Source organism: Neltuma alba, unplaced genomic scaffold (genome assembly GCF_004799145.2).
Source record: "Neltuma alba isolate B1F8T4 unplaced genomic scaffold, ASM479914v2 tig00010443_pilon, whole genome shotgun sequence".
NCBI classification, from domain to species: domain Eukaryota; kingdom Viridiplantae; phylum Streptophyta; class Magnoliopsida; order Fabales; family Fabaceae; genus Neltuma; species Neltuma alba.
Genome location: NW_021635337.1, coordinates 51,106 through 66,751, shown reverse-complemented (window position 1 = coordinate 66,751; position 15,646 = coordinate 51,106).

Sequence of the window (15,646 nt, the reverse complement as noted above, 5' to 3'; positions counted from 1 at the left end):
ATACCTTAGGATTTTTGTCACTAAACTCTGCTTGAAACAAGTTAAGACTATAGGCAAGTAAAAGCTTTTACATACCTTGATTAATCCTTAATCTTTGTTTGATAATTCCTTGATGATTTCAGTGTGTTCCTTGCCCTTCTAGTTGAGTTTTACAGTAGCAAAACCTTTCACCTTTAAGATGCCAAAATGACCAAATTGAAGGGCATGGGAGGGGGTATATATAGGCCACAATTTCGACCTACAAGCTGTAACACCTTACGTTTGCGACCTTATATTATGTCAAGTTAAGATTTTCGGAAGCGCAATCTCAGGTTACCGGGTTGAAAAATCTGAGTTTAAAAATTTCTTTTCCCGCATTACTATTCACTGTAACCTTAAACTTGACATAACTTTGGAAAATCATAACTAATTCTAGAAAAATCGAAACAAGGTTGTTCCAAGTCTCACTCGAAGCTCTTAACATCATATATCAAGGAAAAATGACCTCAGGTTCCTCTTTAATTAGAAACGCATCCGATTTTAATTTCAAAAAGTACTGTTCATTTGGTCATTTTTCTATTTTCCAGGATTTTTGCCTAACTTCGGAAAGGCATAACTTCTAACACAGAGCTCTAATTGTGACGCTTTACCACTCATTTTAAAGGGAAAAATAAGATCTATTTGCATGCCAAATTTCAGGAAAAAAGTCAACCATGTGACCAGGGTTTAATTGGTCAAAGTTTGGTCAAATTTAGACCATTTTTATCCCCCCTTTTCACTAATTCTAGCACCAATTCGTTTTTCACTATAAGCATACCATACTCGCATATAAAGGTACTCTACCATTAATATACATCCAAAAAGGGTATCATGTTATGTGTTCATGATCAAAATATGCTTACATGGCTTGGAAGAGAAAGGTTTAAAACCATATAATACAATACATAGATCATAATTTCCTCAAGCCATGATTACTTCTTTTCCCTTCTCCTTGGAAGTAGTGGCACCTAGGATATCATGTTATAGGAGGAATGAGATTTCATAGAAATCCCAGTAGCATTGAACATACAACCATCAGGTCAACATGCATAAGATGCCATGCTACATGCAGTAAAATAACATTGCTAGTCTTTATGCCATGCCATAACCATTTTGTATCCATGTCATCATATCATGGAGCATATAATCATTCTAGTCCAAAACTCAATCATGCAAGAGCCAAGACATACATTGCAAGGAGTTCACATCATCTGGGCATAAACATTCTCATGGCACATAAACACACATAGCAGAAACACTAAATGCAAGTCAACAAAATAATTGCAAGTTCATGCTACCTCGGTTCCACGCTTAATGTTTCCTCCTTGTTTTCCTTGCTTGAGGTCCTCCTAGGTTTCTAGAAATTGCCTATCAACCATATAGTAAGGGTATGGTAAATTTCATATCCAGTATACAATTTTTTCTCAATATAATACTACCCTTGTGCCTTTCAATTTATAACTTCTGTATACCTTTCCTTATCCTTTGACTTTGGTTTGACCAAGCCTTAATCCTCAATTAAAGTCTTAGAATTCTTCCTTAATCCATGATTAATCATGCTTTCTTGGTTAATCACTAACCCTTAATCCTTAATCCAATATTTAATTAAGGTCCTCAAGTCACATAGTCATTAGTACAACATAATCCTCTAAGATTAAGTCACTAATCCCTTATAGATTAACCATTAATTATTCTCTAATCAACATGATTAACCTTTAATCATTCTTAATCAACATGATTAATCATAATTAATCATCCTTCAATTAGCATAACTAATCACTAATCACTAATTAATCAGGGTAGCTAACCTTAATTACTTACTAATCTTTAATCAAATAACATGATTAATCTTAGCTATCACTAAACCATAATTAATCAAGGTAATTAATCCTAATCTTCCTCAAATAAATAATTAACACTTAGGGAGATAAACATACCTTAATTAGCCCTTAATCGGTGATTACAGGTATCTAACTTTGCTTTCTCCCTTTCTCTCTCTTCTTTCTTCCTTTCTCTCTCCTAGAACTCAAGAACACAACATTCCCTCACCAAGCAACCATCTTGGCCAAAATGTTCATAAGAGGGGGGTATTTATAGGCTTTGATTTTTCAAAATTCTAAGAATGCCCTTCGGGAAAAAGATGCGATCTCGGCTGTCCATTTTTTTTTTTCACTTTACACATGGACAAATCCTAGAGCACACACCACAAGAAATTGACACATGAATGGACACCTATTCACCATGTGATTTTCATGTGGTAATAAAATATTATTTTAATGTTTTGTCTCTTATTTCCCTTTATGCCCTTAAACAATTTGAAAATTCCAACTTTGTCCTCCCCCTTATTTTTGGCTGAAATATTACTCTAAATATTGGGAGAAAATGACTCATCCAATATTCAGTGCAATCCACTGATTATTTGTGTATTTTCGGTCCGATTTTCCAACAATCCTGTCCAATTTACTGTCACAAAATTTTGATTTCAACACCTCCTTAAATTCCCCTCATTCCAAGGGTATTCCATGATTTTTCTCAAGTTTTACCTCCCTCTATAATTTTCTAAATTTTATTCCGTCAAAAATCAATATTCTACCGATAATAATTCGATAATAAATATTCTTTAAGCTAACCTCTGTACATCCAAAGGTAGGAAGTAATTTTATAAATTAGGATAATATGTCACATAATTTATTCCTATTTTTCCTTGAATTTTTGAGGCCTCCATATATTTTAAATAATGGAAATTGGCTAATTTTCCTTAATTAACCAAAAATTCCAATAATTACAAATAATTTCCTGATAAATTATTTTTATCCTATATTTATCTTTTAAGCCTCAAACATTATTCTGTGCCCTCCTTTCTATTTTTCATGATTTTCTGAGAATTTTCAGGAATTTCGGACATTATTTTCAATACTGCCCTTTCTTGACCGATCTTTTAAAAAATTACCGTTATGTCCCTATCCTGATTTTTCTTATAGCCTGGATCCTCTACCAGTCTACTATACTATTTGACCTTAGTCAGTCTCCAATCATTCCTCAATTAGGATAAAATTATCAGGGTGTGACACAAGCCCTCCAAGTGTCCCACAAAAATATGTTGCTTCAAGCCCATGTGTCCACCTGTCACACCTTACTATTTTGTCAACTTAGGTTCCATTTAAAACCATTTTAGACTACATTGGATGGTCTTGGGCTCACTTTTTATCTGAAAAACGCTAAATTTCGGATTTTTGCTGTTCATCGGGTAAAAATCCAGTTTCTTTGGCCCAACTTAAAAAATTCATAACTTATTCCACAAAAATTGAAATAGGGTGGTTCAAAATTATATTTAAAGATATTTAAGTTCTCTTTTAAGAAAAAATAATCTTGTGATCCAATTCCTTAGAAAAAACCATCAGGTTTTTGTAAAAGGTGACACTGTCCATTTGCCAAAAACCCTTTTTCCCAGATTCTAACCTTTAACTTTGAAAAATTATTAAAAATCGTATACTTGGCCATTTTTAACGTGTTAGCTATCAAATTAAAGCTCAGGACGTTATCTATAATCATACCAAATTTCATGATTAATCGCATTCGGGAGCTTAATCAAAAAGTCACGTGAACAAGGCAGTATCAGCGTGTTTATAGCACTGTTAGTATAATATATACATAGCCAAAAAGATCCACGAATTTTTGTGGCAAGACACCACAAATTTAACCTTCAATTTGCAGCTTTCCCTTAGAGGATTCAAGCCCTAAAATGTTAGGTTGCATTTGTGGAATGAGATTTCATTGAAATCCTAATAGCAAATTAACCAACTATATCACCAACAAGCATCATCAACATGCATAACTACATTAACTACTATTGGTGAACTAGCATGCTTATCATTTGGCAAACTCAATCATGCAAAGGCCAAAGCAAGAAAGTACAAAGAGCAGCCACATCATAATCAAGAAAGTTCAACCACATACTAGCAATTAATCATGCAATAATCAATAATGCCAAATTAGTGTTAGTAGCTAGGTTTAACTTGCTACCTTGCTCCAAAAGCTTGAGCTTTCTTTCTTTCTCTTCTTTCCCCTCACAAATATCAAACCCTAGCAATGCAATCCATCAAAAAGGGCAGTAAGAATCATTACCCAATCAAGAAAAAGCAAGAACACAATCAAAAAATGACTCTTGCTCCTTAAAGCTCCATCTTTGTTCACTATTTTTGAACTTGTTTCCTTTTAACTCTAAAAATTGCTTCTTTACCTATTCCTACATGGTTTTTCATGTAGATTTCAAATATGTGCTTAGATCTATGAAAATAAAACTCCTCCTTTCAGCTACCCTTGACCGAACCACTAGGGGTACTTGAACCAAAAGTTACAACTTTGTTTTAATGCTTCCAACACTTGTTCCTTTTGGTTTCCCTTACACCATTTCTCATTTTAAGCATCATGGAAGCCTTAAAACATTGAAAAACTTATCCTAGGGTTCATTCATCATCTTGGCCGAAATGAACATCTAAAGAAACAACCAAGAAAAATGCTTCAAAACAACCTATACTCACTTGCAACCACTAGGAGCTAACATGTTTTGATGTGTCTTAGCAAGTGTGATTAACAAAACTTCCTTCCCCTCAAGATAACCAGTTCGGTCAGCACCCAATGGAGAGGAGAAACAGATTTTTCAACCATAGAAAGAAAGAAAACAAAGCAAGAACCTATCTAGAACCAAGAACTAACCTTGAATCCTTGGTTGTATGGTCAAAGATGCTAGCTTTTCCTTGTTCCTTCTTCAAAACCCTCTCTTTTCTCTCCTCTCCTCCCTTGGCCGAACCAACATCTGAAAATAAGGGGGAGACGAGCTTGTTTAATGAGCCAAAATATCCCAACCACCCTCTTTAATGAGAATCCAAGTGTCATTACCCTCTTTAATCTTGCTTTCTCTTTCTTAATTAATAAAATCCAAATGAATTTAATTTCAAAAGTCAAAATCCTCTCCATTTGAGGAGTAACACTTGGCAAGTTCAAATCCTCTCCATTAAGGGCTTGACACATGGCTCAATGTGATCCATTTGATTTGCAAGACACTAGTCTTGCTTTATCAGTATACTTTAGCTCTGAGTTTAACTTCCTTTCTATAATTACAGTAGTTTGGCCTCTGTAATTATTTTCTGTCAGATCCTTAATTTATTCTCCTCATTTTTATCTTTCCTAATTGCCCTCTTTGCCTCAAAATTAATTTCCTAATAATTAAATAAAAAGGAAAAATTAAATTCCTTCTCTTTAGGGATTTTTCCACTTTTCACAAGTATTTGGAAATTCATTTTTCCTCCTCTTGGATACTTGAGGGCCTTCATTTAATTCCATAATTTCTTACAATTCTTTGGAATCTCATAGAAATTTTCTTGGAATTTTATTCTCCTTAAAAGTATTTATTTGGAATTTTCCGAATAAAATCCCTTAATTAGCCTAAATCATCCTTAAATTCTCTTGTAATTTCTCTAAGGGTAATTTGGTCATAAAACCAACTTTATAATTTCATATAACTCTCAAAGGATATTATCCTTATTTTTTCTTAATTTTCCAAGGCTTGGAAATATTTTTCCTTATTTACATTTGACCAATTGTCCTTAATAAGTCAAATTCCTATAATTGGCTTGGAAAAATTATGGTAATTATTTTCCACTAAAATTCTTCTATTTCTTCTTATCATTTTTAATGCTTAATAATTTGAGAATATTTCTTATTTCTAATTACCATAATACTGGATGTGACACCACCTCCATGTGCTATGAAAATTTTAGGCAAGCCAAGTGTCCCATGTAATTAAGTGTTTAGAATAAACCATGTGGTAATTTTCTATAATTTTATTCTATAATCACATAGGCCACTTAGGTCATGAAATTTCTGGACATTCCTAGCCCAAAATCATGCTCTATGGGCTAGAGAAAGAAGGAAGAAATGCTGCATTTCAATTCCCAACATTTCTCAACCTGATTTCATCGTATCGGCTAAAATTTCTGTCTAATTTTTAATAATAGTTCTAGACCTCCAAAAACTCATTTCTACCCATCATAAATCTTCTTTTAATAGGAAGATCTCCTAAATATTTCTAGAATTTATTTCACTCTCTAACTACCTGAATTGAAATTTCTCCAAAATCGGATTTTACCAATAAGATTTTGGCAATAATTATTCTAAAATTAATCCTTTCATCTCCAAAACTTGGAAATAATTTTATAATATACTTAAATAATTTTCTCATATTTTTTCCAGAATTATTGAGGTCTCTATATATTTAAAATAATTGTTTCCGATCGATTTTCTATTGTTTTACCAGAAAAACCTCTGTTTACAGAAAATTCTGTAATAAATCATTTTTATGCTAATTTCACTTCCAAGGTCTCAAATATGGTTCCTAACTCTCTAATTTATTTTTCTATGATTTTCCAAGAATTGTTCAGAATTTTAACCCAATTTTTCCTTCTTGCTCTTCTTGGACTGATAATTTCAAAAATGTCAGTCTAATATGGGGTTGGATCTTATCTCAAAAGTTGTTCTGGCTCTAAATCTACTTTACTACTTGGCCCCCTGTCTAATTTATTACTCACACTTTTAGGCTTAAAATTAGTAGGATGTGACAATATGAGGCTACGGTTTCTTGATTAATTAAGAATGAGCTTGAAATAAATATGATATCTATAAAGTACATTTATATAATTAAATACATGATTATAATTTGCTGAGTATTTTGTCGTGTGTGAAGTTTGCTTGTGTATGTTAGGATTTTAGTACTTATTGAGATGTTCAATTGCATTAATTTATATTAACTTTTTTATATAAGGAATCAAATAGGATACAAGAGAAAGCATAAGAGGGGTGAGCCTTAAAGGCTTTTTTGTGCTCCTTAAGCATAGATTGTTACTATATTTAATTGCCATGACTCTAGCACTTTTTATTTCTTATTTTGTAATATAATTTAAATTATTTTAAGAACTCAAAGTGACACATTGAGTTATTTTGAATAATTCATTGTTGTCTTTTATTTGGGCTTGTGTCCTTAGGACAGAGTCCTTGAGCCTTTATTAGGCTTGGCCAATTAAATGCTTAATATTATCAATTGAATTTGAAGGGGCTGTTACATTTGACCCCTTTGGAGGTGATGAATTAAAACGGCCAAGCATATAAAAAAACTTTGAAAAGGCAAGTGTAATAAGAAAAACTAGCTAATATAAGAAAAATAATTAATTAGAAGGTCTATTTTTTTAGATCTGTTATAGCAAATATAGCCAAATATATGCCTAAAAAGTAAGAAGTAGAACCTTAAAAGTGGGAACTTTTAAAACCAATCGTTTCTATATTGGGTGTGACTCTGGTATTAAAGCCTATTTTAACCAATCTAAAAGCCCTTAGTATATCATAGTATTGAGTTCTCTAAATGTTAGATTTTTGGACTTGGATCCGCCCTTGATGGGCCGGATTATTTGACCGGATATAAAGAGAATATATCAGTCAAATATCCAAGCGATATCGTGATATGTTTGACTTGGTCAAACACCCTGAATCATATCCAATCGGTTACGATATAAATCTAATTAATTTATATTAAATTAATTAATTTATATTGTGTAGATTAAATATATATTAAGTATATATATTTAGAATTAATTGAGATTGATTCTGGATTTGAATTCAAAATATCATGATATTATGAGATAAGGATATATTATATCTTATCTCAGATTTTATCTGATGGGCTCAGTGGATATTTTTATGCTACCCAAAATATCCCTGACAAAAGCTATAAATAGAGGCTTCCCCCATCAGTTCAAATCACTCCAGTAGTAGAACTTTCCTACTATCTCTCTCTCTCTCTCTCTTTTTCTTTCTTGCAAAAGTGGTGCTCTGCTGTGCACTTAGAAGCTTAGACTTTTATAGTCTAGCTTAAGCGTGAGCTAAGGAGATCCGACCGACCCGACCCGAGATCCGACCCGGTATGTTTTCGATCCATCCTCCAATTTTTCTTTCATTGGCATCAGAGCCTGGATGTTCTTGAGGCTCTCAATATATGTGTGCATATATATATTACACGCTCATTTTTCCGCTGCATCATGAATATGCCGAATGCAATTCGAACTCTATATGCTTGTGTTTTAAATTCACATACACACTCCGTTTATATAAGTGAAGTTCGAAAACATTACCTGTTATTCCGTAAGGCTTAAAAACGTGATCGAAGTCTACTTTCTGAAGCTTCCAACGTCGGCCGTTCGAACCATTTTTTTGGGTCTTTAAAATTGATGTTTTTTAAAGAAAATAAACCCATAGAGTTGTAGAGCACGAAAATACGAGTCCATAGACACCTAAAATGCATAAAACGGAGCTCGGAGGAGGAAGATACGGCGGTTCGAAAATGGCGGGTCGCGACGGACCCGCCGGAGCTCCAGCCGGATCTGGGGCGACCCGGCTGGAGGTCAGGGACGACCTGACCAGCCCAAAACGGCGTCGTTTTGGGCTGGCCAGGACGGTTTCACTTTAAGTGAAACGCTGCGTTTCGGGTCCGTGGACCTGGATCCCCTGGAAGTCGGGTCGGTAGACCGACCCGATCGAAATTAAAAAAAAATATTAAAAATTTTTTTTTTGAAATAAAAAAAAGTTTTTTTTGAAAATTTTTTTTGGACGCGCCATGTGGGCGCGTGGGGTCCACCTAGGGATCCTTTGGTCATAAAAAGCACATATATAGACTCCTTGAGACGTGAGGAATCAGATGGAATAGGTCAGGTGACGGCGAGAGGCCGGAAAGGCGGCGCGTGTATGACACGCGCCGGTCCCGAGAGTGGGCGAACCTAGCCCTTAAAAAAAAAATTTTTTTTGCTTATTGGGGCGCGTGAGGGCGCGTGAGGGGCTATTTTTGAGCCCTGTTTGACCTGAAATATTTCTAAAATCATGAGCTATGAATTAATATATTATGTGCTGATTTTTTATGACTTTTTGGGTACGAAAAATAGCAAATAAATGTTTTTGAATATTCATTTTTATTTTTCTTAACTTGTTCTTTTTGGGTTTAGGAAATGGCCAACTCAAACTCAAATTATAACTCCTCTTTTGGAAAATATCCAACTTATTCTCCTCTTTCTGATGATTCGAAATCTTCAAATTATTATGCTGCCGAAAGTACAAATAAAAGAAAAGCGCCTCAATCACAAGTAAACTCTAATGTACCTGAGGGGAGCAGTGGTAAAAGGAAATGTGTTCCTGACCAACAAGAGGAAGAAGTCTGCAGACCCAAGGACATAAATTTAATAGAACAGATAGCAAAAAAGCATGCTGATGAATACAAGCATCAAAAGTGCCTCTTTTCAAAATTGACTTATTATGCTAAACAAATTGTCAATGAGCAAGACGCACTCTTTTTCTCAAATATTGCAATCCAATACGAGAGGAACTGGCAAGGAGGGGACACATATTTACTGAAGCATTTTTTAAACAAAGTCTCTGTAGATGCTGGAAAGATGTTAAAGAGGGTTTGAGAGAACCAATGATAAAATATATCATGAACGAATGAGTTTCTGTTCACATTTATTTTTTTTCTTTTCATTTAATGTTTACTCTTGAGACCTTTTTTTGGAATTATCCAAATTTCTTTTGTAAACATTTATGCTTCAATAAATAAAGTTTTTTTATTTCAAATGCTTTATTTGAGTGGGAGTTTCAGGAGAAAAACTCCAATTAGGGATATGTTCAAGGAAAGTCAGAGGTAAGAAAGGTAAGAGACTAACCAGGAGTAATGGGATGGGAGCCAACCTAGTTGTCTCCTGATCATGAAAATGGTGAAACTCTTATCCGGACGACCTATGACCTACTTGAATAAAGTGTGTGTATTGCATACCGTACTAAAATGCATTGTTGTCTATGTGATAGAACGATGTCTCAAAGAGGAATCAAGTCCATTATAGCTGACCTCGTAGGAGGTGACAAGCTGAACGGAGACAATTACAGCATGTGGCGTCGTAAGATATCGTATGTCCTCGAAGAACAAGAAGTCACTGATGTGTTGACTACTTTTCTTCCAGAGCCTGAGGCGAATGCATCGAGAAGGGACCAGGACGGCTACGCGGCCTGGAAAAGAAGGGACACTATCGCCAGAATTACCATGCTGAGTGCCATGACTGACGATGTGTTGGTGCAATTCGAAACACACCCTTCAGCCTCTGCCATGTGGGCAGCACTGAAATCCGAATTTGACGGTACCTCTGCTGCGAGGCTTAGGAGACTCACCGTCAAACTTGATAATTTCAAGCTGGGTCCTAACACTCCCATAAGGCATCACCTAAGGGCAATGCAGAACTTAATCAGGGAGCTTAAGGAAGCCGGAGGCGCCTTATCTGATGAGCAACAGATTCAAGCTGTCATGAGATCTCTCCCAGCAAGTTGGGATACCATGAAGCACACCATTACTCATAATGAGAGTATAAAAACCTTTGCTGATGTAGCTCGCCACCTCCAATTGGAGGATGATCGGATGGAAACTGTGAAGCCTGTCAGTAAGGCATATTTAACTGAAGGAAAGGGAGGGGCAACCTCCCAAAACCAGTCCAAGAGAAGCAAAGGCTCTCAAAATAAGAAAGGCGGCCCTAAAGTGAAGAAAGGAAAGAGTTCCTTCAAGAAAGGCAAGAAACCTGCAAAGAAGCGGAACATAGCAACCATCAAATGCTATGCTTGCCAACAAAAGGGGCATTATGCCAAGGACTGCCCTGAGCAGAAAAAGGTATTGGATTCAGATTCAATACATTTCTCTTATGTTTCTAGCACTGCGTTTATTGCTGAAACTAATCCTGTTTGGGTTATAGACTCAGGGGCCACAGACCACGTGAGCAAGGATCGTGGGAACTTCACAGAATTTCGTCGGTTACCAGCAAGAAGCAGATGGCTTTATGTTGGGAACAACGCGAGAGTAGAAGTCAAAGGGATCGGTACTTGTGAGCTGACCCTGCATGGAGGAAAGACCCTAGTCCTGCAAAATGTCCTCTACGCTCCGGAAATCCGACGAAATCTTGTGTCTGTTATTTCCTTAGTTAGATTTCATTTCAATGTCTTTTTTCATGATTTCACAGTAGACATTTCGTATGGGACCAATTTTTCAGTTTCTGGTTATGTTTCGGATGGTTTCTTTGTTTTAGAAAATTTCAATGATAATTTTTCTAGTTCTTGCTATGCGCTTTCTTCCGATGTCAATTACGATATATGGCACGCTAGATTAGGACATATTGGTCAAGAACGCATGACCAAACTGGCAAAAGAGGGTTTGCTAGGAAACGTGTCCAAAAAGGAAATGTCTCTGTGTGAACATTGCCTTGCTGGCAAGAGCACAAGGAAGCCTTTCGGAAAGGCAACCAGGGCTAACCATCCTCTTGAGTTGGTACACTCTGATATTTGCGGACCAATGAGTGTTAGGGCACGTCATGGAGCATGGTATTTTATTACCTTCATCGATGATTCTTCCCGATATGGCTATACTTACCTGATTTCCCACAAATCTGAGGCATTAGAGTGCTTTAGAAAATATCTCAATCTAGTGGAAAATCAGCTAGGTTCAAGAATCAAAGCCTTAAGAACTGACCGAGGCCGAGAATACCTCTCTGATCAGTTTAAGGAGCTCTGTGAAGAAAGGGGTATTGTTAGACAACTAACAATCCCTGGCACTCCTCAACAGAACGGAGTTGCTGAAAGGAGAAATAGAACTCTTCTCGATATGGTTAGATCAATGATGGCACAAGCTGAGCTTCCAACCTCATATTGGGGAGATGCTCTTTTAACTGCCACATTCATACTTAACCGAGTGCCTTCTAAATCAGTCACTACAACCCCTTATGAATCATGGACAAACCGCAAACCGGATCTAAGCATCCTAAGACCATGGGGGTCAGCGGCCTATATTCGTGATTCTTCCCATAAATATGACAAGCTAGAACCAAGGGGCAAAAAGTGTATCTTCATAAGATACTCTGAGAACTCTAAGGGCTATGTCTTCATTGGTGAAAATGATGACGGCTCAGTGACTGAGATAGAGTCAAGGGACGCAACATTCATAGAAACCGAATATCCTAGCAGAGGGAGTATTGATCGAACAAGCCGTCTTTATGAGGATGATGGCAATGAGGTACAACAAAGTGTTCCTCAGTCTACTGATCCGAGTGGGAGGGTTGAGCCATTTTCACAACAAGGTTTAACCCAGTTACAGGAAGTAAGTCCTACAACAACCCCACTTAGGAGAAGTAACAGAGACAAAACTCCTAAGAGACGCTTCTCAATTGAAGGAGCAACCTTCATCGTTAGTCCAGAACACGATGAAGAAGACCCCGTAAGTGTTAAAGAAGCACTAACAGGACCTGCTAAGGAAAAATGGCAGAAGGCCTTACAAGAGGAAATGGATTCCATGGAATCCAACCAAGTATGGGAATTAGTTGATCTACCACCTGGCCGAAAGGCAATTGGGAGCAAGTGGGTTCTCAAGTACAAACGTAAGGCTGATGGATCAATTGATAAACCCAAAGCAAGGTTAGTTGCCAAAGGGTATACACAACGGGAAGGAGTGGATTACGCAGACACCTTCTCACCTGTTGTACGTTTCAACTCGATACGATTAATACTGGCTTTAGTAGCAAGTTTAGACTTAGAGTTACATCAGATGGATGTAAAAACCGCCTTCTTGAATGGAGAACTAGATGAGGAAATCTATATGGAACAGCCTGAGGGCTTCATACAGAAAGGGAACGAACAAAAGGTTTGTAAACTATTGAGGTCCATTTATGGACTCAAGCAATCATCTAGGCAGTGGTACTTAAGGTTCCACAAAGCTATAAGCTCCTATGACTTTGAAATGATCGAGGAAGATCACTGTGTTTATATCAAGCGGTTTGGAGACAACTTTGTCATTCTATCCCTCTATGTCGATGACATACTACTGGCTGGTACCAATCTTAAACTAATAAAGATGATCAAAGAGTGGTTATCCTTGAACTTCGAGATGAAAGACATGGGCGAAGCAGAATATATCTTAGGCGTTAAGATAAGAAGAGATCGTTCTAGAAAATTGCTGTCATTGTCACAAAAGGCATACATAGCAAAGATTCTTGAGCGTTTCAATATGAGAGACTGCAAGCCTATGGATACCCCTGTGGTTAAGGGACATAACCTAAGTGAAGAAATGCGCCCTACAAAACAATGCGATATAGAGCGCATGAAGAGAGTCCCATACTCAAGTGCCGTTGGCAGCCTAATGTACGCCATGTTGTGTACCAGGCCAGACATATGCTTCGCAGTCGGACTTGTGAGTCGATTCCAATCCAATCCAGGAGTCAAACACTGGGAAGCTGTAAAGAGGATTATGAGATATCTAAAAGGAACCATGGACTATGAGCTATGCTATCAAGGAAATGGCCTTCGTGCGGAGGGTTATTCCGATGCTGATTGGGCAGGAGACCTGGACGAGCGACACTCAACGTCAGGCTATGCTTTCCTACTGAATAACGGAGCAATCTCCTGGAGCAGCAAGAAACAAACGTGTGTGTCTCTTTCATCCATGGAAGCAGAATATGTAGCTTGTTCTGCAGCTGTCCAAGAAGCTGTGTGGCTCAAAAGGTTCTTAGTACCATTGGGAATCCATGGTGGGAGTGAGGGACCAACTCTGATTCACTGCGATAGTCAAGCAGCAATAGCCTATGCAAAGGACCCTAAGTACCACAATCGTACTAAGCATATAGACATAAAGTATCACTTTGTAAGGGATATGATCGCTAAGAAACAAGTGACAGTTCAATACTTGTCCACTCATAAGATGTTGGCAGATCCCCTAACCAAGCCTATAGCTAGAGATCCTTTCATTAAGCATGTAAAGGCCTTGGGCATGCGTAGAGCATGATGTATTGAACTCCTTTTTCTTTTTGATCCTTTTTTTGTTCAAATACGCAGGCACAAGGCATGTTGTACTGAACCTTTTCCTCTTACTTAGTAATTCAATGCATTTTATCCAGTTCAAAGAAATTTTTCTTGTATATTTGTGTATTTATACATGCATAGGCATAAGGTATGCAATACAAATATGTCGTACAGGTCACAAGGTTGGCTCACTCACACAAGCAACTGCCTCGCTATGTTCTCATGGGATATAGAAGGTTTGACAGCAGATGATCACCATGAGATGGTAGCGAAGAATCACTGCACGAATGTCACCTCAGCTAAGACTGAGATGAGACCCATAAAAAGGTTTGGGCCGAATCATGGATAATGTGTCATCCATGAGACCTGTAGCCAGACAAGGAACTCTTTACTAGTGAGACGTCATATATAGTTGTGATGAAAGAGCTCCTGGTTCAAATGTTGAAGTGCATTTGGAACTTAAGTCTGTACGGTGCTATTAAAAACCAAAAGCGACATACTCCACTTGGTGGATTGAGCACCGTAACATGCAATTCATACTGCATGAGCTCACTCAAATCCGCAACAAGGGACGTAGATGGAAGATCCCTGATCCATTACGGTGTGAGTCCCAGAAAGGAAATAAAACCTTTCATAATGCCCTTAAGACTTAGACAACATCACAAGGTTTTGGTTTAGTGGCAGCTACTCTAGCCTAAACCCCATGGTCAAGAATGATGCGATCTAACGGGTCAAGACTGAGAAAGTGACTATGCCAAATCTAAATGATGAACAGTCAGAAGGAAGATTTATCCTGAAATACACATCTACGTTGGTGTCTGTGACATGTCCCTTGCAGGTTGAACAGAACAACTAAGCAAGTGTGGATACCATACGTATGAGAAGGCAATCTGAGTAAACAAAATAACTCGAGAGGGATTAGATATGCCACAAGTAAAGTGTATGGATAAAACTAGGGCATTCGAGGCAACAAGCATACAATTTGCAGGTACACCAAGGGTGTTCTTGTGTGCTGGTCCTGCATAAAGGATTCCTAGTGCACAGGCGCCCAAATCGATGACGTCATGCCCACGCGGTCACGGCAGACACCTAGTATGAAGCAATGAAAGATTTAGCTATCGCACGATGGACAGCCCATCAAGTGCGAGTGGGAGATGTTAGATTTTTGGGCTTGGATCCGCCCTTGATGGGCCGGATTATTTGACCGGATATAAAGAGAATATATCAGTCAAATATCCAAGCGATATCGTGATATGTTTGACTTGGTCAAACACCCTGAATCATATCCAATCGGTTACGATATAAATCTAATTAATTTATATTAAATTAATTAATTTATATTGTGTAGATTAAATATATATTAAGTATATATATTTAGAATTAATTGAGATTGATTCTGGATTTGAATTCAAAATATCATGATATTATGAGATAAGGATATATTATATCTTATCTCAGATTTTATCTGATGGGCTCAGTGGATATTTTTATGCTACCCAAAATATCCCTGACAAAAGCTATAAATAGAGGCTTCCCCCATCAGTTCAAATCACTCCAGTAGTAGAACTTTCCTACTATCTCTCTCTCTCTCTCTTATTTTCTTTCTTGCAAAAGTGGTGCTCTGCTGTGCACTTAGAAGCTTAGACTTTTATAGTCTAGCTTAAGCGTGAGCTAAGGAGATCCGAGACCCGACCCAAGATCCGACCCGGTATGT